This window comes from Chiloscyllium punctatum, chromosome 19 (assembly GCF_047496795.1).
Source record: "Chiloscyllium punctatum isolate Juve2018m chromosome 19, sChiPun1.3, whole genome shotgun sequence".
NCBI classification, from domain to species: domain Eukaryota; kingdom Metazoa; phylum Chordata; class Chondrichthyes; order Orectolobiformes; family Hemiscylliidae; genus Chiloscyllium; species Chiloscyllium punctatum.
Genome location: NC_092757.1, coordinates 23,705,031 through 23,727,636, shown reverse-complemented (window position 1 = coordinate 23,727,636; position 22,606 = coordinate 23,705,031).

The window sequence follows — 22,606 nt, the reverse complement described above, 5'->3', positions numbered from 1 at the left end:
TTGTGATTATGGCATTGGGAAAAGACAAAAGATGGAGAGGAATTGGCAATGGCTGTTTAGACTGGGCGGAGGGACAGTGATGTTCGCCAGTCACCAGTATTGGAAGGATACACTTTATAACTCATATGAAGAACAGATTCAATGATATATCTAAAATGAGGAATCAGCAGAGACAATATGAATGAAATGCGTTTATGCAATATAAAATACAGAAACAAATAATTTTCTGTACGTACCAATATTTCCAAAGTATGAAGAGATAAGGTTGTTAAAATGCACTCCTGAAACTGAGCTATATAAATTGAAATGTGGATTACAAAACTAGGGAAGTGGTGTGTAAACTTTATCAATCATTATTTGACCCACAGCTGAGATGATAATTTCCCCTCTGACAGTGATCCCCCTCACTGAGATTCTCTGGCCCAGCTTCTCACACACATTAATGGGGTGGTTCTCATTTCCTGCTGCGATTGGCACAGTCTATTTGAAAACTCTGCTTTCTCCATGGAACCAAACTATTGGCCTAATGGGTTCTGTTTAGCTGTCAATAAACAACTCTGTGGCATAATTAGAAATAAATGATTTGGCATGACAGCCAGTATCATCATAGTGCTCACAGGGCATGGCGCCGAGACAAAAGGCTTGCAGTCCAGAGGAAATTCTAAACAAAACTTCTAACTTCTGTCTATCCATACTTATAAACGCTAATGCGGTCTTCTGATCTATCTCACTTCACCTTCATCTAACATCTCTCCCTCTCCCGATCAGTCAGTCGGTCCCCTTTCCATCCTCTTTCAGTTTATCCCCCTTCACTTTATTTTTCTCTGTTTATTTCTCTCACACACCATCTATCTCCACGTACTCTCTCTATCTCCATTTGTGCAGTTGGAGAGCTTGTAATCCCAAAATGGGCTGAATGATCTCCAACTGTGATTTAATAATTCTGTGGTTCTCTGACCCACAATAAATAGTTGCCTGGGCAGACATGTTGGTCCGGTGACAGGTACGGTGCACAATCACCTATTTTCACTTCCTGTTCTTCTCTGATCTGCAGCTTCTTGAAGTGTCTGTTCTAACAAAACAGACTGAATGAAGTTCGAGCTTCGGGAGGACATACATGACCGTATCTTTCAATCAGTATTTAATGAAAGATGGGATTCCAGAATAACAGAAGCAATGAATGAAAAAATAGGGTAACACAAGAAATGGCAGCTGAGTACAACATGTGGTTCCAAGCAGGCCTCATGGTATTACCGCTAGGTAATCAATCCAGAAAATCAGCTCCTGTTCTGTGGACACAAGTTCTCATCCTGCCACTGCAGACGGTGGGAATTCAATTATTTTCTTTTAAATTCCTGGAATTAAGAATCTACTGATGAGAATGAAATCATTGGTGATTGACAGAAAAATCCATCTGGTTCGCTGATATCCTTCAACGAAGGAATCTTGCATCCTCACCGATTCTGGCCGACATGCGATTCCAGAGCCAAAGCAATATCATTGATTCTCAATCGCCTTCTGAATTCGTCTAGCATGTCATTCAGTTGTACCAATCGCTACAAAGTGTCAAAGAAATGAAACTGATGGACCATCTGCCATCGCACTTGGCACCAGAAAAGTCAACATTAGAAACATCACAGTAGAACCTGCACAGTCTTCCTTAGTAACATCTGAGGGCTAGTGCCAACATTGGGACAACTGCCTTACAGACTTGTCAAACAACAGCCTTACATATTCATACTCATAGAATCATACATTACAGATATAATCCAGACACCACCATCACCATCCCTGTCCGAAAGGCAGGACCGATCCAGCAGAGGGAGCAGCTCAGTGCGATACAGTCGGGAGGTAGTTGCTCTGGGAGTCCCTAAATTTGCCTCCGGACCCAATGAAGTTCCATGGCTTCAGATTGAACATGGACAAAGAAATTACTAGGTAATTTCCTTCCTCAGCTGAATCAGTACTCGTCCATGTTAAACCACTGACTGTGGCAAGTGCACAAAAGTATTCTGGCTGGGGATTTCAAAGTCGACCACCAAGAGTACTTTGGCAGCAGTACTACTGATCACGCTGGTCGGGTCCTAACGAACGTAGCTACTTGATTGGGTCTGCAGAAGCTCGTGAGGGAACGAACGAGAGGAGAAAAAGCATACCTGACCTCATCCTTACCAATCTACAAACTACAGATGCATCTGTCCATGACAGTATCTATAAAAGTGATCACCACACTGTCTCTGTGGAGACATAGACTCACAGTCGCATTGAGAATAAACTCTATTGCGTTGTGTCGCATTATCACCATGCGAAATAGCACAGACTTCGAATAGATCTAGCAACTCAAGCGTGAACATCCATAAGACACTGTGGGACCATCAATAGCAGCAGAACTGTACTCAAGCACAATCTGTAACATCACAGACCAGCATATCTCCCACTCAGTCATTCCCATCAAGCCAGAGGATCAACTCTGTTTCAATGGAGAGTGTAGGAGGGCATGCCAGGAGCAGAACCAGGAATATATAAAGATTAAATGTTAATCTTCTGAGGTCTCCAAACAAATATACCTGAGTGCCAAATAGCACAAACAGCAAGAGAAAAACAGATGTAAGCTATCCCACGAGTAATGCATCAGATTTAAGCTCGACAGTCTTGCTCATCCGATCGTGAACAGTGGTGGACAGTTAAACAACTCACTGGAGTAGATGTCTCCACAAATATCCCTATACTGAATGATAGAAGAGCCGAGCAATTCAGGGCAAAAGATAAAGCTGAAGCTTTCACAGAAATTTTCAGTCAGAAGTTTCGAGTGAATGATCCATTTCGGCCTCCTCCCGTGGTCCCCAACATTACAGATAGTAGTCTTCAGCAAATTCGATTAACTGATATCTTTGTGGGCGGCACGGTGGCACAGTGGTTAGCACTGCTGCCTCACAGCGCCACTGACCCGGGTTCACTTCCCGCCTCAGGTGACTCTCTGTGTAGAGTTTGCAGATTCTTCCCGTGTCTGCGTGGGTTTCCTCCGGGTGCTCCGGTTTCCGCCCACACTCCAAAAATGTGCAGGTCAGGTGAATTGGCCATGCTAAATTGCCCGTAGTGTTAGGTAAGGGGTCTATGTAGGGGTATGGGTGGGTTGCGCTTCGGCGGGGAGGTGTGGATTTGTTGGACCAAAGGGCCTGTTTCCACACTGTAAGTAATCTAAAAAATAGTCTTGAAAAAATTGAAGGTACTGGATACTGCAAAGGCTATGGGCCCTGATTACAAGATAATAATAGTGCTAAAGAGTTGTACTCCCCGAGCCGAGCTGTTCCAGTACAGTTACAAACGGGCAATGGGGAAAAACTGCTCAAATATGTTCTGTACATAAAACGCAGGACAATGTCAGCCCATCGAAATACCGTCTCATCAGTCTACTCATCATCATCTGTAAAGTAATGGAAAGTGTCAGCAACAGTGCTATCACGCAGTATCTGTTCAATAATAACCTGCTCAGGGATGCCCAGTTTGGGTTTTGCCAGGGTCACTCAGCTCCTGACCTCATCACAGCCTTGAGTCAAACAAAGAAAAATGAATTGAATTCCAGCTCTTGACATCAAGGCTGCATTCTGCCAAATGTGACATCAAGGAGCCCAAGTTAAAATTGGATCGTGGGCCAACACTTCATTATTGCATTCATACCTGACAGATAGGAAGATGGTCATTGTTGTTGGAGGTCAGCCATCTCAGCTCCAGAACATCTCTGCAGTAGTCTCTTAGTAAATGCCCTAGGTCCAAACATCTTCAACTGCTCCAACAATTACCTTCCTTCCATCATAAGGTCGGAAGTGGGGGTATTCGACAATGACTGCACAAGGTTCAGCACCATTCACAATTGCTCAGATACATAAGTAGTTCATCCCCAAATGCAACAAGATCTGGACGATATCCAGGATTGGGCCGGCAAGTGGCAATTAACATATGCGTCACACAAATCTCGACAATGACCAGCACCAATAAAATCAATGTCACCACTTGTCATTCAGTCGCATTATCATAACTAAATATACTGGGGTTATCATTGACCAGAACCTCAACTGCACTCGCCACGTAAATATAGGAGCAGATCAGAGGCTCGGAATACTGTGCGAGTAACTCACCTCCTGACCACCCAAAGCCGGTCCACCATCTTAAAGGCACAAGTCAGGAATGAGATGGAATAATCTTTACTTGCCTGAATGAGTGCAGCCCCAACAACATGAAAGAGGCTTGACACCATCCAGAACAAAGAAGCCAATTTGATTTGCATCACATCCAAAAGCATTCACTCCTTTCACCACGGTCGCTCAGGAGTAGCAGTGTGCACGATCTACTGGACACAATGCAGAAATTCCCCAAAGACCCTCAGAGAGCTCCTTCCAATCTCGCAAACTTTTCCATCTTGAAAGACAAGCGCAGTAGACTTTTGGGAAGACCACACTTTCAAATTCCCTTCCAAACCAGTCAACATACCGATTCTAAATGTATTGCCATTCCTGCACTGTTGCTGGGTCAAAACTGTGGAATTCCCTACTTAATCACTAGTGGGTCAACACACAGCAGGTGGATTACAGCCGTTTGAGAAGGTAGCTCATCACCACATTCTCAAGAGGGCAAGAAAGGCTGGGCTCATCCAGCGATGGCCACATACAAAAAGGAGTTTTTAAAATTAGTTCCAAGTTGATCATCTCGATGGAACAGGTTAACTGATTTGAACATGAACAGGTAAACAATGTTCCTAATATTAAAAATTATAGACTTTTCTCTTATTAGAAGGGTGTTTAGTATTCGACGACTTATTGTTGCTGAGAGCTGCAAGAAATTGCATCTTTTTTAAAAAATCAATACTACTGGCATAACAGGATCAATCCTTCGAAAATACCAGATTGAAAATGACAATCATCGGAGAGACAATGTACTTCTGCCAGGTGAGACTCACAGATGGGCGTTTATATTCAACAGATTAATGGACTACTAGCCGACACTGAATCCCCACACTGTCCATATCACAGGGGTTACCGCTGAACAGAACGTGAAGTAAAATCAACATACAAATACAAGGTTTACAAGAGCAGGTCAGAGACTTACAATCCTGCACGAAATAATAGACCCTATGACATATAGGGCATGCGATATAGCAATATATTTAGGCCATTCAGCCCATGAACGACAATGACGAAACTGTACTGTTTGTCATTGTTTCTCTGACTCATAGAAATATCTTCTGCATACTGACTGTATCAATCTTTGCAGTAATCGAGCAGTTTCGAACAGACGCCCCTCGCCACCGCAACCCCGCGATTCTTCTAAGTTCCATCAAGTGCACACACTGCCGCTCATATGATCAGCCGTCATCCCCAGGATGGATCACCTCCATCACCAGAAGATATTTTCCTAGAGACAGTGTCCAAAGCAGCTCACAATATGTCAAATGCTGTCTGACTATACTCCATTACATTCTCAGCAGTATGTCTCCTCTCTTGCATTCCTGCTCCCTTGAACTGAATGCTAACATTGCATTTGCTTTCGAAACTGCCAAGTGACCCGGCACATTAACCATAAGAAAGGACGAGTGTTTCAAAATGCTTTTGTGCTTCAGATTTAATGGATTCTGTTGAACATATTGTCTGTCTCTATTCCGCCGACTAAAGTGCATAATCTCACACGATTAAATATTGCGTTCCATCATCCACGTGTTTTCCTACTGTCCGAAACTGCCCAAGTCATTCTGCAGCCTCCCCACTTCCTCAATACTATCTGCCCACCAAACCATCACTGCAACATCTGCAAACTTAGAAAAAATGCCCTGAGGTCCTTTGTCCAGTTTGTCCATGTGTAAGACATTTCCTGGCTCCCGAAGGACTGTCCACCATCTACAAGGCACAACACTCAAGGTGCTTGACTCAATTCAGGTTGAAGCAGTGGCTTAAGTGGAATTACACCTACAAAGTCTTCACTCCCTGCAGCACCGACTCTCAGTAGAAGCACACCCTGCCCCCTTTTTTGTGAGTTTACTTCATTTTGGCGCACAATTCTAGTCTATTGATGACACTCTGTCTGGAAACTAACGGTGTGGTTCTCACACCAACCAATGTCACTGTGTATTGATGACGACGGATAGAGGGAGGGGAAGAAATGTCTATCATGAATGACTGTGTGACTGCCAGGCTGAAACCTGCCCCGACAGCCTCGGATGTGCCTGTTCCCACTGTCACTGCTGCAGACATGATCAGTCTTCCTGAGAGACAAGTCAAAGGAAAGCGACGGACCGGGATGATGTTCCCGGATGTGTACTCAGATCCTTCGAGGACCAACTGGCAGAGGTATTCATATGCAAGCTGTTAAGAGAAGACCACCATAATCCTTGTAAGTGAGAAAGCATGTGTAATGTGCCTTAATGATTACTGCCGAGTGGCTCTAACCTCAATAAACATGAACTGGTTTGAAAGGCTGGTTATGGTGCACATCCCCTCCAATCTCGCAGCCTGAGCTGATCCCGTATAGTTTGCCAACTGATGTAACAGGTCTAGAACGGGTGTCATATCCCGATCCCTGCGCTCATCCCTGGGACATCTGGACAACAAGAACATCTGCACCAGACTTCTGCTTATTGACTACAGCTCCACCTTCAACATTATTATCCCCTCCAGACTGATCTCAAAATTCTGTGACCTTAGTCACGGCTCCACCCTCTGCAACTGGATCTCCCGGTTTCAGACCCACAGATCACAATCTGTGAAGATAGGTATCTGCACCTCGACCACAATCACACTCAACACTGGATACCCCAAGGATGTGTCCTCAGCCCCCTTCTCTACTCCCTGTACACACATGGCTGTGTTGCCAAATTCCAAACAACGTCAGCTGGAAGTTCGCCGAAGACGTCACCAAAGCAGAAGGGATATCAAACAACGGTGATTCTGAATACAGTAAGGAGATGGGGGCTTGGTGGCATGGTGTAATGATAATGACCTCTCTCAAATTCCGTAAAAGTAAAGGACTGATCATTGACATCAGAAAGAAAGGAGAGGAACACGCCCCATCTACACCAACGGTTGCGGGAGTGCAGAGCGTCAGGTTGCTCGGCATGATGATAACTGACAAGCTAACCTGGATTTTTCACATAGGTGTGACAGTCAAGAGGTTTCAACAACGCCTCTCCTTCCTCAGGTGGCTCACGAAATTCAGCATGCGCAACTTCGATAAATGCACCATTGAGAGCGTAGTGTCCGGGTGCATAACGGCCTGGTGTGGCAACTGCTCTGCCCAGGACCGTTAGAAACTACAGAAGCTTGGGTGCACAGCCCAGACTACGAGGGACTCCAACCTCTCAACCATTGTCTCAATTTACACGGCTCGTTGCTGCAGAAAGGTTGTGAACATCTATCCCAGATTACTGAGGGAAGGGAGTGAGGAAATAGCTGATGTCTTGACAGATATCTTTGTAGCATCCTTGAACATGGCTGAGGTCCCGAGGACTGGAGAATTGTCAATCCCCTTGTTCAAGAAGGGTAACAGGGATAATTCAGTTAAATATAGACCAGTGAGCCTGACATCAGTTGAAGCTGCTGGAGAAGATACAGAGGGATAGGACCCATTCCTATTTGGATGAAAATGGTCTTATCAGTGATCGGCAACATGGTTTTGTGCAGGGAAGGTCATGTCTTACAAACACATGTAAGAGGTCGTGACAAAGTTGGTTGATGAGTTAAGGGCTGTTGGTGTCATGTAAATGGACTTCAGGAATGCATTCGATAACATTTGTCAAGACCAGGCTATGGAGGATGACGTCGTATGGGGTCCAGGGTGTGCTCGCTACATGGATAAAGAATTGGCTGGGCAACAGGAGGTATAGAGTAGTAGGGGAAGTGAGTTTCTCAAAATGTAGAACTGTGTCCAGTGATGTTCCATTTAACCTCTTTCTGGAAATATACATTAATGGACAGAGAGTAAACGGAGACAGATTCTGAGAGAATAGGCGACAGGTTTCGATAGAGGAACTGGATCGGCGCAGGATTGAAACGCTGAAAGGCCTGCTGCTGTGTTGGAACGTTCTTTGTTCTTTGTTCTAACATTATCAAAGACCCATGACGACCCAGGAAGGATCTCCTGCAACCTCTTCCATCAGCCTCGAAGATACAGATGATTGAAAACACGGAGTAGCCGGCTCAGGAACAGCTTCTTCCCGGCTGTTATGAGACTGATGGATGGGCTCTCTAATCTCAAATAATGCTGATCTTGTTCAAGTTGATCTGGCCGAGCGTACGCCTTGTGCAGCATAACCTACCTGCCTCTCAGATATGTTTTACAACCATTGTTGTGTACATCCTTGCTTACTATGATCTGCCTGTACACCTTGGTACAGGTAACAATAAATCCTCACCTGCATCCCCCCAGCTCCCTCTAGTGCTCATTCCCTGCTCTCCCCCCATCCTCACCCCAGCACCTCCCATTGCTCACCCCCAGCTCCCTGTGAACCCACCCACAGCTCCCTGTGTCCTTTGTCTCTCACTGTTTCTCTCATTCTGTCTTTTACCCTGTGTTATTCTATTCTCTGTCTTTTGTTTCTTTCCCTGAATTTCCTCTCTCCCCTTCTCCCTGTTCATGTGATTGTGCGTGTCCTTGTGTTGTTTCCTTCATCTCTTTGACTTATTCTCCATCAGTTTCTCGCGCTGTGTTCTCTCTCTCCTTCCCTTTGTGTCTGACTCTATTTCACTCGTTGTGATGGTGATGGCTTCTCCATTAAATTGAAGCAGATGATGGCTCATTGGTTTGATATTGCCAACACAATTAACTCAACTGGGTTTTGCTATAATGGGCATTGATTAAATTTATTGGTGAACTTTCAATTGTTGTCAAAACAGCAACCAGAACGTAGGTATCCATTTAACAGCCAATTGTTACATCTAACTATTTTAGAACTGCTCGTCTCCCAATGCTCTGTATACTGGCAACTGACCGCATTCTATTTGCGTGACATTGTAACTGCTGTGCCCAGGACAATAAGAAACTACAGGCGGCTGTGTGCACAGCCCAGACCATCACAGAAGACAACCTTCCGCCCATTTGTACTTGTCATTGTCGCCGAAAGGCTGGTAACGGAAAAAAATCTCTCCCAAACCGGTATTGATCTCCTGCAGCCTCTTCCAACAGGGAGAAGTTGGAGAGACTTGAAAACGTGAACCAGCATACTCAGGAACACCTTCTTCCCTACCGTAATGAGAGTGACGAATTGACATCTCTCACTTTTCACATAATACTAGTCTTGCTAATCGCGATCTTGCTTTGCAAATCTCCTGTGCAGCTTTAGCCTTATATGCCTCACTCTGTCGAAGTACCTCATGAGTTGCGTTTTCTTGTTTACTATCATGTTCCTGCACTACTCACAAAGCAAATATTTCCATTGCACATTTGATTAAAATAAATCAAATCAAATCAGATCAAACACGTGGACTACAGTGGCTCACGGTCTTCTCAAGAACAGCTAGAAAAGTGAAATAATGCTGGCCCAGCCAGTGATATCTATAGCCCATTCAGGAATATAAGAAAATGACCACACTCAGGGAAGAGAAACAAGATCAAATCGCTTTAAACATGGTCTTAGACATGTACAGGTTTCCCTCGCTATCTGAAAGTGCAGTGTTCCTTTCATAAGCTGATATGGTGTAAAGTGAAGAAGCAGTAATTTGATGGGAAAATAAGTCAGCTTCCTTAGTGAAAGTGAAAATCTTCGTTGGATTTCTTTTGATTAGCGAAAACAGGTCCTAATGTAGGTTTTTTGGAAAGGGAGGTGGCGAAAAGTAAACTTTTGGAAAGCAGGGGATACCTGTATTTAAACGATATTTTGGAAGATGAGAAGGGTGAGAAATAAATGAGGTAAATATCCCATTTGGTTTCCATGCCAGCTGATCATCATTCCCTTTGTTTGTTCTTTTTCTTCTATCACTCTCTTTCTCTATCGATTCAACTCAGTCCTCTTCCCCTGCAAAGCTCACTTCCCTGCCACCAACATTATTCACACTATTTCCCAACTGATTTAAGTTCTGAAAATCACCTTCTGTTCTTTGCTTTTTTAAAATGTAATTTCAGGTCAGTAACACACTCTCCACCCCGCCCAGAATAATCATCAGCAATGCTGATATCGATATGGTAGAAGTTCCTCATGGTGGAAATCATGACAAGACCCAAGAAAACCTCATCTCCATTGTTGTAATGTTAAAGTCCATTATTCTAAGATTCAGATCTGTCCTCTCCATGGCTGCGCAGCTGCTGATCTCTGTTACTGTCAGAGCTGATGCATCTGATACTACAGTGTGTAAAGCACTGAGTGAACGACTGACTAATGGGAGTTGGAAACCCTCCAGTGACACAATTACAATGCATGGAGACTGACATCAATCACATTTACTGAGCAAACAGCTCCAGCTTTCAATACAGTCCATTCAGTTCACAATCGAACTGAACTGGACTGAACGTTGACATTGCCACCTATTGATCACATCTCCCATCATCAATTGCTCTCGTGAAGTCAGTTGTGAGCGAGAATGATGGATTTTTTTTTCCGTAGGCTAGATGATTCTGCTCTGTTGTACGTTTGCAATGCTGTACCATCTCTCCCCAAATCCATCCACGCACCAAAAGAAACACAATCAGGATGTTGTTACTGTGTGGATCTCTCCTCCACGGGAACAAACACCAGCCAACAGACTATCACTGAACACAGTTGCCCTCAACATAGACAGACACAGTTGCCCTGAACATAAACAGGAAGTGTGGACTTCTCTGAATGTTCCTCTCACTGCTCCAATAAGGCAACTTTGGAACATCCATACAGAATATGCGTCATTAATGTTTTTAATATAAATTGACAAACATCCTAATGCAGTTTTATTTGGTGTAAAGCAGTATTTTTATACATTTTGGCCTCAGTCCAAAACCAACTGTGATAAGCACAATGAACTTATTCATTAAGACTTCTGAATTAATGAGTCAGGTTCGAATGAATATGACATTGGCTGGGAGATAGGACAGAATGGGGGCAATGGGGGAATGGGAGACGGCGTAGAGTACAATGATATTTCCCCGTCATCATCGCTCTTTCTGATCGATAGAATTATATATAATGAACAAGAATGGGATGCAATGCCGAATGTGAACTGAACAGGATAATTTTAAATGTGATAAAGTGAACTATATTTTATATGCACATTACTTAATCATTGAGTATACAAGTTCAGTAGGGTGAACGGACCTGAAATATTAACATTGATTTCACTTCACAGGTAAGGCCAGACCTGCCGAGCTTTCATTCCAATTCCTGTTTTTGTTTGAGATGGATCATATTGTTCATATCTGGTAGGATGCTTACAATTAAAAACAGGCACTAATAAGAAAATAAGAAGGTCTGTGGGGACAATACAGAATAACAGTAGAGATACAGCTCATTCTAAGCTGGAAGAGACAGTGGGTTGAGTGTCCTCCACCTTTGCTGTAATAATTCTGTGATATGCCTTAAAAGCTTATGGAGGGGAAGACAAGCTTGTTCAATGAAGGACAGTGTTCCATCATCAAAAATCGATTCTTATTATTTCATGAAGTTCAGTTGCCTCGAAAAAGGCTTTTCAAAACATTGTGAGATTTACTGAGATTTTCAGGACATTCAGAACAATGCTTTTTTTTCTTTGAGTTTTAAATAAGAAACAGATTTCGGCCGTACAACATGTGTCACAGACAAACCAATTGTAATAGGAACAGGAAAGGACCACAGTGTCCAAATACAACCAAGGTCAACATATGGAACTGTGAAGAAACATGAGATATAATGATATCAAAATGAGATACAAACTGAAAATAGTGGAGAAACTAAAAATAAAAGACGAGGAATTATCTGCAGAAACGAACAGAGTTAACATATTGGTTATGATGTGAAGTTTCTGAAAAGTCAAATTTTAAATCTCTGCATCTTTGCTCAGACTCTGCCAGATTTGCTGAGTTTTTCTCCAGCTCTTTCAATTTTTTTTCTGAATTGTGACAAATTGTCTGATCTGAATGATGGGATGGTAAAGATATGACAGGAAGTACATTTGGAGGAGTGGATGCAGTCAGCGTGCTGCACACGGGTGGGGAGGAAGGATCCAAGGGGTCATAGGCATCTCTGTATTATTTCATCTTGTGGGCCTCACATATCTGATGAGCATGGCGAATGAGCGAGAAAAAGAAATAGAATTCGGGAGCAGTGCAACCTTGAGCCAATCAGATGTGAAGCGTTTGGACAGATGCGTTGGTGGTACTGACATCACACAATCAGTCCTCAGAAAGTAACTGATTGAAAATAATCTGAATCATAATCTCATTGTAACGCCCTGATTACTTTGGCGTGACACTCAACCAGCAATGTCGGACGTTTCTGAGATTTTAGATCAAACTGTGAAAACGTAACATATGTTGATGTTATTAACAGGACAAAATTATCGATGGGTTTTGGAAGGCACTAGAAGGGCAGAGTTTATTAGGCATTCTCAAAAGCTCTGAGAAAGATGTCAATGTTCATTGAGGAAATTACCAGGACAGAATATCCTCCGATTCCCATTGAACACAGTTTACTCAGGGGCCGTGATGCTACATGAGTCAAATACTACTTTGATGCAAGGGAAGTTACTCTCATCACACCTCAAATGTCATTGGAAAATGCTTAAAAAGCAAAATGATAGAACACGACTTGTTCGAACAATGTGCTCACTGTACTCACAACCTTTAAAGGAAAACTGATGCATGGACTTCTGATTCTGAGTCGGGATTCATCCTACTTGTGATGAGGTTGTTTGGTTAAGCACAGTGACAGAGAAACAGAAAGGCACTCCACTCTGTCCCATGGGGAACAAAACCATCCTGTTCACATTGCATCAGGCAGTGACAGAAACACACTGTTCCAGTTGGACATTGATCATACCAATCTGATCATACACGAATGATCAATAAAAGCACAGAAGCCAGCAGCTCCCATCATCCCAGTTGGAAAGCAAAAAGTGAATGCGATGGTCCGATGAAGAAGGAGTCACTGTGAATTTGGTGTAACTTACAGTGGGAGTGGCAGAAGGAGGGTGTAAAGGGAGATCATCAGTGGAAGGGAATGTAGCAGTAGAAGGGGTAGTGCAAGGGAAGTAGGAGTGTCAGGAAAGACAAGGACGGAGGAGGAAGATTGGCACAAGAAGTTTGAGTGACAGGAAAACTCTTGTTTTTGGGGAAGCGGGATTGGGTGCACAAACGTCACTGTTGAGGAAAGTCGAGATCTGGTTTCCATTCAAAATTAAGAAATTATTTCGTGTACTCTTTTTTCTATAACTTCATACTTGTTCAGATTGCACATTTACTCTATATTTCTGTGTCCCCATCAAGTGGAGACGACATGTTATTTTTCTCATCTGGTGTGGTGTTTCAACATTTTTGATTTTATTACAGTATGTATTTGCTTCCAATTCAAGGTAGGCATGAGAATATGAGTTGATCTCCTGCGGTTTGTCCATAACATCGAATTTAATTGAACATTCATCCTCATCACACTCGCTGATTTAAACTAACAATGAATTAGTTCGTGTCCATCCTGCAGATGAAACATTTCTTCAGCTCTGGCTATTGCAGTGAATGGAACAAAGAACAGTGTCTCCAAAATGCTAATGTTCCAGTTCAAGGTGCCAAAAACTATTTCATCCTAAATTATTTACATGCTTAATGAATAAAACATGCAGGGTTGCAAAGTGTAAAAGGTGAATTCAACTCTGTTTCAAAAATATTGTCTCTGGCTTCCACATAAAAGATGTAAACCACACCACTCTGTAAATTGACCAAAACAAGAAAAGCCATAGACTAGAATTCTCAAATCTTCCTCTGAATAACATCTGGAAAACAGGAAGGAACGCATGGTTTGTTTTAAGATTCATAAATGACAATGGTGAGCATATCGAAGATGGGGGTGGGGGCATTGAAATGATGTGGATGACACAAATCTGAGCTGAGTGGCTCACAGTCGGGAGGAAAGGGTTAGGCTACAGGAGCATATAAGTAGATTAGTCAGATAGCCAGATCAATGGCCGATGAAATGTAACACACATAAATGTGAGATGATGCACGTCAGAAGTAAAATGACAAGTGAGTACTCAAACTATGAATGGGGAGGGCTAATTTTGCTAGTTTTTTCTTTGCAGCAGGAAACGTCAAGGAGGGAACCTGGTACAGGTGAACAAGAGCATAAGGGGTATGGAGAGGATGAACAACCAGAAGCCGTTTCCCTGAGTCAATGTGCCAAAAACAAAGGGACGTATTTTTAAAGGGAAAGGCAGGGGTTTGAGAGAGGATTTGTGGAATGTGTTTCGAGTTGGGAGGGTGGTGTGAATCTGGAAGACATTGCCGAGGAGGGTGGTTGAGGCAGGTAACCTCACAAACATTTATAAAGACTTTGGATGTGCACTTGCTGACACAGACGTGATAGGCCTTTTCTTTGTTGAATGATTCTATGCGGTGTCAGCTGTGAACAGTCTGATATATTCTGAAGCAATAAGCAATGGCAGTTGCTGGTTTGTTCCTCTGACTGGACTCAGTGAGTGGAGAGATTACAAAGCAGCATCATGTCATGGAACTTCAGCACTTACTGTTCCTGCAGCAACCAAGCCATCTCTGGGAGCATCGAGGGCAATTCACATGCTCAGTGTAAGCACTGTCCAACAACAGCACGAGCATTTTTCCAGCTGTTTGCACTATTTTTATAGATTCAGCATGTCATCGACACAGATTTTCCTTCAACATAATGCAGACTTCTAGCTATGAGGATGCTATTTCTCTGAAGCATAATAGATTCCTTCCCAGATATTCACTTTGATAAAAAGCAAGTTTTCCTGTGTTTTGCTGCCAGTTGTTTATCACAGAATTCCCTACCCCACTCCACCCCAACCTCTTTCCCCTTTAATAATTTCTTTTGCACTGTCTTCCTGATCTCACACACCTCAATCCCTCACATCCCCCACACTCTCCATCCTCATTTGTGAATCCCTGATAAACCTGAGCCTTATTTCTATCATTTATTCCAACTTCCATCTCACAATGTGAACTGATATGTTTCCTTCCCTCAGCATGGTCAATAGACTGGCAATGCATGATGTGCTATTCATCTCGACCTTCTTCTCAGTTTCTGACCCGCTTCTTTGGTTACCAAACTCCTGGTTTATTTGTTTAAATCCATTCGAATTGCACTAGTAAACCTCCCCAAATGATGTTGTTGCTCCTCCAGTTAAGATGCAACCTTTCCTTTTTGGACGAAATCCCAATGATCCAAAAATCTAAAACCATCAACGCTGAACTAGCGTTTTTAACAACATGTTAAGCTATACTGCGTCCTTATCTTTACTCTTTTTCCATATGGCCCGGGGACTAATTCAGAGATTAAGAGGATTGTTTTGTCTCTCTCTCACACACACATTCACGCACACAATCAGGCTGACACCACATTACTTTGCAGAAGAATACCAATAACTTTATCAATAAGCGGAATGATAACTGGAATGAAGGATTTAGTTCAAGAAAGGATGAGAGAAATTGCGTTTCTTCTGGATGTCAGTTTGCTTGCTGAGTTGAAGAGTTCACTTTTAGATGGTTCATCACTTATACTAGGGAACATTATCCGTGAGCTTCCAGTGAAATGATAGTGTTATGTCCCACTTCATATTTAAGTGTTTATGTTTCCTTGAGTCCGTGGTGTAATTTCCAGTATTGGTGATTTCATGCCTGGTCTATTTCCTCAGAGTGTTTTAGATGGAATCAAAATCGATTTGTTTGTTGATGGATTTCTGGTTGGAATGCCATTCTTCTAGGAATTCTCCTGCGTGTCTCTGTTTGGCTTGTCCAAGATGGATGAGCAGACGCAGTCAAAATGATATACTTCCTCATCCATATGTAAGGAACTAGTGAGAGTAGGTCATGTCTTTTTTTTCTGGCTCGTTATTGTTCATGCATCCAGGTGGCGAGTTTTCTTCCTGTTTTTCCAATGTTGTGTTTGTTACAGTTCTTGCAAGGCCACACTCACGAGAGAGGAAGAAAAGGACAAGCAATTCCCATTCCAAGACGTGATGGTACAGAAAACACCTAACGGAGAATTCACCACAAAGGTATACAGGAAAGCCACACACACAGACCAAGTCCTGAACTACCAAAGCAACCATCCCAACACACACAAAAGAAGTTGGATCAAGACACTATTTAAAAGTGCCACAACACACTGCAGTACACCAGAACTTCAAAAAGAGGAAGAAGAACGCCTATATAATGTATTCGCCAAAAACGGATGCCCGTGCAATTTCATCAACAGATGCCTAAGGGAAAGACAAAGGAACGAGGACATGCCGCAACCCAAAGGACTAGCCACACGACCATACATCAAGAGCATTTCCGAACTGACCCCCAGACTACTGCGACCACTAGGACTAATAACACACAAAAACCATCAGCCACTCTCAGACAACAACTTACAAGAACGAAGGACCCCATAACCAGCACGAGCAAAACCAATGCAGTGCACAAAATCCCATGAAAGGACTGCACAAAACACTACATAGTACAAACAGGAAGACAGCTAACGATGTGCATCCATGAACACCAACTAGCCACGAAACGACACGACCAGCTATTCTTCGTAGCCATGCACGCAGATGACAAGCAACATGAGTTCGACTGGGACAACACTATTATAGGACAAGTCAAACAGAGAACAGCCAGAGAATTCCTCGAGGCTTGGCATTCATCCACAGATTCAATCAATAAGCACATCGACCTGGACCCAATATACCAACCACTGCAATGGACTGCTGAAACTGTCAACTGGAATCGGCAGATTCAAACATCTTTCCTCCGGTATTTGCAGTGGTTTGAATCTGCCGATTCCAGTTGACAGTTTCAGCAGTCCATTGCAGTGGTTGGTATATTGGGTCCAGGTCGATGTGTTTATTGATTGAGTTTATTGTGGTGGGACCTGTACAAAAATGACAGGTTGCATCTTAACTGGAGGAGCAACAACATCATTTGGGGAGGTTTACTAGTGCAATTCGAATGGATTTAAACTAACAAACCAGGAGTTTGGTAACAAAGCAGCCGGTCAGACACTGAGTGGAAGGTCGAGATGAATAGCACATCAGGCATGGCCATTCTAATGACCATGCTGAGGGAAGGAATCATATCAGTTCACATTGTGAGATGGAAGTTGGAATAAATGATAGAGATAAGGCTCAGGTTAATCAGGGATTCACAAATGAGGATGGAGAGTGTGGGGGACGTGAGGGATTGAGGTGTGTGAGATCAGGAAGACAGTGCACAAGAAATTATTAAAGGGGAAAGAGGTTGGGGTGGAGTGGGGTAGGGAATTCTGTGATAAACAACTGGCAGCAAAACACAGGAAAACTTGCTTTTAATCAAAGTGAATATCTGGGAAGGAATCTATTATGCTTCAGAGAAATAGCATACTCATAGCTAGAAGTCTGCATTATATTGAAGGAAAATCTGTGTCGATGACATGCTGAATCTATAATAATAGTGCAAACAGCTGGAAAAATGCTCATGCTGTTGTTGGACAGTGCTAACACTGAGCATGTGAATTGCCCTCGATGCTCCAAGAGATGGCTTGGTTGCTGCAGGAACAGTAAGTGCTGAAGTTCCATGACATGATGCTCGTTTGTAATCTCTCCACGCACTGAGTCCAGTCAGAGGAACAAACCAGCAACTGCCATTGCTTATTGCTTCAGGATATATCAGACTGTTCACAGCTGACACCGCATAGAATCATTCAACAAAGAAAAGGCCTATCACGTCTGTGTCAGCAAGTGCACATCCAAAGTCTTTATAAATGTTTGTGAAGTTACCTGCCTCAACCACCCTCCTCGGCAATGCCTTCCAGATTCACACCACCCTCCCAACTCGAAACACATTCCACAAATCCTCTCTCAATCCCCTGCCTTTCCCTTTAAAAATACGTCCCTTTGTTTTTGGCACTTTGACTCAGGGAAACGGCTTCTGGTTGTTCATCCTCTCCATACCCCTTATGCTCTTGCACACCTGTACCAGGTTCCCTCCATGACTTTCCCTGCTGCAAAGAAAAACCTTGCAGAATTAGCCCTCCCCATTCATAGTTTGAGTACTCACTTGTCATATTACTTCTGACGTGCATCATCCCACATTTATGTGTGTTACATTTCATTGGCCATTGATCTGGCTATCTGAATAATCTACTTATATGCTTCTGTAGTCTAACCCTTTCCTCCCGACTGTGAGCCACTCAGCTCATATTTGTGTCATCCACATCATTTCAATGCCCCCACCCCCATCTTCGATATGCTCACCATCGTCATTTATGAATCTCACAAACAAACCATGCGTTCCTTCCTGTTTTCCAGATGTTATTCAGAGGAAGATTTGAGAATTCCAGTCTATGGCTTTTCTTATTTTGGTCAATTTACAGAGTGGTGTGGTTGACATCTTTTATGAGGTAGCCAGAGACAACATTTTTGAAACAGAGTTGAATTCACCTTTTACACTTTGCAACCCTGCATGTTTTATTCATAAAGCATGTAAATAATTTAGGATGAAATAGTTTTTGGCACCTGGAACTGGAACATTAGCATTTTGGAGGCACTGTTCTTTGGTACATTCACTGCAATAGCCAGAGCTGAAGAAATGTTTCATCTGCAGGATGGACACGAACTAATTCATTGTTAGTTTAAATCAGCGAGTGTGATGAGGATGAATATTCAATTAAATTCTATGTTATGGACAAACCGCAGGAGATCAACTCATATTCTCATGCCTACCTTGAATTGGAAGCAAATACATACTGTAATAAAATCAAAAATGTTGAAACACCACACCAGATCAGAAAAATAACATGTCGTCTCCACTTGATGGGGATACAGAAATATAGAGTAAATGTGCAATCTGAACAAGTATGAAGTAATCGAAAAAAGAGTACAGGAAATAATTTCTTAATATTGAATGGGAACCAGATCTCGACTTTCCTGAACAGTGACGTTTGTGCACCCAATCTCGCTTCCCCAAAAACAAGATTTTTCCTGTCACTCAAACTTCTTGTGCCATTCTTCCGCCTCCGTCCTAGTCTTTCCTGACACTCCTCCTTCCCTTGCACTACCCCTTCTACTGCTACATTCCCTTCCACTGATGATCTCCCTTTACACCCTCCTTCTGCCACTCCCACTGTAAGTTACACCAAATTCACAGTGACTCACTCTTCATCTGACCATCGCATTCACTTTTTGCTTTCCAACTGGGATGATGGGAGCTGCTAGCTTCTGTGCTGTTATTGATCATCCGTGTATGATGAGATTGGTATGATCAATGTCCAACTGGAACAGTCAATACTGTGTTTCTGTCACTGCCTGATGCACCATGAACAGGATGGTTTTTTTCCTCATGGGAGAGAGTGGAGTATCTTTCTGTCTCTCTGTCACTGTGCTTAACCAAACAGCCTCATCACAAGTAGGATGAATCCCTACTCAGAATCAGAATTCCGTGCATCAGTTTTCCTTTAAAGGTTGTGAGTACAGTGAGCACATTGTTCGAACAAGTCGTGTTCTATCATTTTGCTTTTTAAGCATTTTCCAATGACATTTGAGGTGTGATGAGAGTAACTTCCCTTGCATCAAAGTAGTATTTGACTCATGTAGCATCACGGCCCCTGAGTAAACTGTGTTCAATGGGAATCGGAGGATATTCTGTCCTGGTAATTTCCTCAATGAACATTGACATCTTTCTCAGAGCTTTTGAGAATGCTTAATAAACTCTGCCCTTCTCGAGCCTTCCAAAACCTAATGGTAATTTTGTCCTGTTAATAACATCAACATATGTTACGTTTTCACAGTTTGATCTAAAATCTCAGAAACGTCGGGCCTTGCTGGTTGTGTGTCACCCCAATGTAATCAGGGCGTTACAATGAGATTATGATTCAGATTATTTTCAATCAGTTACTTTCTGAGGACTGATCATGTGATGTCAGTACCACTGACATCAACATTTTATCTGTCCAAACGCATCACATCTCATTGGCTCAAGGTTGCACCGCTCCCGAATTCTATATCTTTTTCTAACTCATTCGCCATGCTCATTAGATATGTGAGGCCCACAAGATGCAATAATACAGAGATGCCTATGACCCCTTGGAACCTGCCTCCCCACCCGTGCAAAGCACGCTGACTGCATCCACTCCTCCAAACGCACTTCGTGTCGTATCTTCACCATCCCATCGTTCAGATCAGACAATTTCAGAAAAAAAATTGAAAGAGCTGGAGAAAAACTCAGCAAATCTAGCAGATTCTGAACAATGATGCACAGATTTAAAATTTGACCTTTCAGAAACGTCACATCTTAACCAATATGTTAACTCTGTTCCTTTCTGCAGATAATTCCTCATCTTTTATTTTTCGTTTCTCCACTATTTTCAGTTTGTATCTCATTTTGATATCATTTTATCTCATGTTTCTTGACAGGTCCATATGTTGACCTTGGTTGTATTTGGACACTGTGGTCCATTCCTGTTCCTAATACAATTGGTTCGTCTGTGACACATGTTGTACGGCCGAAATCTGTTTCTTCTTTTAAATTCAAAGAAAAAAAAAGCATTGTTCTGAATGTCCTGTAAATCTCAGTAAATCTCACAATGTTTTGAAAAGACTTTTTAGAGGCAACTGAACTTCATGAAATAATAAGAATCGATTTTTGATGATGGAACACTGTCCTTCATTGAACAAGCTTGTCTTCCCCTCCATAAGCTTTTAAGGCATATCACAGAATTATTACAGCAAAGGTGGAGGACACTCAACCCACTGTCTCTTCCAGCTTAGAATGAGCTGTATCTCTACTGTTATTCTGTATTGTCCCCACAGACCTTCTTATTTTCTTATTAGTGCCTGTTTTTAATTGTAAGCATCCTACCAGATATGAACAATATGATCCATCTCAAACAAAAACAGGAATTGGAATGAAAGCTCGGCAGGTCTGGCCTTACCTGTGAAGTGAAATCAATGTTAATATTTCAGGTCCGTTCACCCTACTGAACTTGTATACTCAATGATTAAGTAATGTGCATGTAAAATATAGTTCACTTTATCACATTTAAAATTATCCTGTTCAGTTCACATTCGGCATTGCATCCCATTCTTGTTCATTATATTTAATTCTTTATACCAGAAAGAGCGATGATGACTGGGAAATATCATTGTACTCTATGCCGTCTCCCATTCCCCCATTGCCCCCATTCTGTCCTATCTCCCAGCCAATGTCATATTCATTCGAACCTGACTCATTAATTCAGAAGTCTTAATGAATAAGTTCATTGTGCTTATCACAGTTGGTTTTGGACTGAGGCCAAAATGTATAAAAATACTGCTTTACACCAAATAAAACTGCATTAGGATGTTTGTCAATTTATATTAAAAACATTAATGACGCATATTCTGTATGGATGTTCCAAAGTTGCCTTATTGGAGCAGTGAGAGGAACATTCAGAGAAGTCCACACTTCCAGTCTATCTTCAGGGCAACTGTGTTGAGTGATAGTCTGTTGGCTGGTGTTTGTTCCCGTGGAGGAGAGATCCACACAGTAACAACATCCTGATTGTGTTTCTTTTGGTGTTTGGATGGATTTGGGGAGAGATGGTACAGCATTGCAAACGTACAACAGAGCAGAATCATCTAGGCTACGGAAAAAAAAATCCATCATTCTCCCTCACAACTGACTTCACGAGAGCAATTGATGATGGGAGATGTGACCAATAGGTGGCAATGTCAACGTTCAGTCCAGGTCACTTCGATTGTGAACTGAATGGGCTGTATTGAAAGCTGGTGCTGTTTGCTCAGTGACTGTGATTGATGTCAGTCTCCATGCATTGTAATTGTGTCACTGGAGGGTTTCCATCTCCTATTAGTCAGTAGTTCAATCAGTGCATTATCACACTGTAGTATCAGATGCATCAGCTCTGACAGTAACAGAGATCAGCAGCTGCGTAGCCATGGAGCGGACAGATCTGATTCTTAGAATAATGGACTTGAACATTACAAGAATGGAGATGAGGTTTTCCTTGGGTCTTGTCATGATTTCCACCATTAGGAACTTCTACCATATCGATATCAGCAGTGCTGATGATCATTCTTGGCGGGGTGGAGGGTGTGTTACTGATTTGAAATTATATTTTAAAAAAGCCAAGAACAGAAAGTGCTTTTCAGAACTTAAATCAGTTGGGAAATAGTATGAATAATGTTTGTGGCAGGGAAGTGAGCATTGCAAGGGAAGAGGACTGAGTTGAATCGATAGAGAAAGAGAGTGATAGAAGAAAAAGAACAAACAAAGGGAATGATGATCAGCTGGCATGGAAATCAAATGGGAGATTCACCTCATTTATTTTTCGCCCTATTCATCTTCCAGTATATCTTGCCCATGTAAATACAGGTATCCCCTGCTTTTCAAAAGTTTACTTTTCGCTACCTCCCTTTCCAAATGACCTACATTAGCACCTGTTTTCGCTAATCAAAAGAAGTCCAACGAAGATTTT